This window comes from Arachis stenosperma, chromosome 3 (genome assembly GCF_014773155.1).
Source record: "Arachis stenosperma cultivar V10309 chromosome 3, arast.V10309.gnm1.PFL2, whole genome shotgun sequence".
Taxonomy (NCBI): Eukaryota; Viridiplantae; Streptophyta; class Magnoliopsida; order Fabales; family Fabaceae; genus Arachis; species Arachis stenosperma.
This window is the reverse complement of record NC_080379.1, coordinates 159,816,629-159,818,026: the sequence shown is the minus strand read 5'-3', so window position 1 is coordinate 159,818,026 and position 1,398 is coordinate 159,816,629. Positions and strand designations below refer to the sequence as shown.

The 1,398-nt window shown below is 40.6% G+C and overlaps 1 non-coding gene across 1 annotated transcript; it reads right to left on the bottom strand.

The window, feature by feature from the left end:
- Positions 1-749: 749 nt before the first annotated feature.
- Positions 750-857, bottom strand: LOC130972258 (small nucleolar RNA R71). The gene has a single exon (XR_009083448.1). It is a non-coding gene; the product is annotated as a small nucleolar RNA R71 (small nucleolar RNA).
- Between the last annotated feature and the right edge of the window lie 541 nt (positions 858-1,398).

Here is a 1,398-nt window from a genome sequence, read left to right as displayed (position 1 = left end):
AATTTTCGAAAATTACTTCCTTTCTCCTAACATCCTTCTATTTATGGACTAACACTATTCCTTAATGAAAAATTCGAACTCCTTCTTCTATGATAAGTTCGAATTTTCTACTTCTGTCTTCTACTTTTCTTTTCCTCTGACACCTCAAGGAATCTCTATACTGTGACATAGAGGATTCCACATTTTCTTGTTCTCTTCTCTTTCATATGAGCAGGAACAAAGACAAAGGCATTCTTGTTGAAGCTGACCCTGAACCTGAAAGGACCTTGAAGCGAAGGCTAAGAAAAGCTAATGCACAACTCTCTGTAGAGGACCTTACAGAAATCTTCAAAGAAGAAGAACCCATGGCAGCCGAAAACAACAACAATGCAAACAATGCAAGGAAGGTGCTGGGTGACTTTACTGCACCTACTCCCGATTTCTATGGGAGAAGCATCTCTATCCCTGCCATTGGAGCAAACAACTTTGAGCTTAAGCCTTAATTAGTTTCTCTAATGCAACAGAATTGCAAGTTCCATGGACTTCCACTGAAAGATCCTCATCAGTTCTTAGCTGAATTCTTGCAAATCTGTGACACTGTCAAGACTAACGGGGTTGACCCTGAGGTCTACAGACTTATGCTATTCCCTTTTGCTGTAAGAGACAGAGCTAGGACATGGTTGGACTCACAACCTAAAGAAAGGCTGGACTCATGGGAAAAGCTAGTCAATGCCTTCTTGGCAAAGTTCTTTCCACCTCAAAAATTGAGTAAGCTTAGAGTGGAAGTCCAAACCTTCAGACAGAAGGATGGAGAATCCCTCTATGAAGCTTGGGAAAGATACAAACAATTAATCAGAAAGTGTCCTTCTGATATGCTTTCTGAATGGAGCATCATAGGTATTTTCTATGATGGTCTCTCTGAACTATCCAAGATGTCTTTGGATAGCTCTGCTGGAGGATCTCTTCATCTGAAGAAGACGCCTACAGAAGCTCAAGAGCGGATTGAAATGGTTGCAAATAACCAATTCATGTACACTTCTGAAAGGAATCCTGTGAACAATGGGACTAATCAGAAGAAAGGAGTTCTTGAGATTGATACTCTGAATGCCATTTTGGCTCAGAACAAGATATTGACTCAACAAGTCAATTTGATTTCTCAAAGTCTGTCTGGAATGCAAAATGCACCAAGCAGTACTAAGGATGCTTCATCTGAAGAAGAAGCCTATGATCCTGAGAACCCTTCAATGGAAGAGGTGAATTACCTAGGAGAACCCTATGGAAACACCTATAATTCCTCATGGAGAAATCATCCAAATTCCTCATGGAAGGATCAACAGAGACCTCAACAAGGTTTCAACAACAATACTGGTGGAAGAAACAGGTTTAGCAATGGCAAACCTTTTCCATCATCTTCTCAGC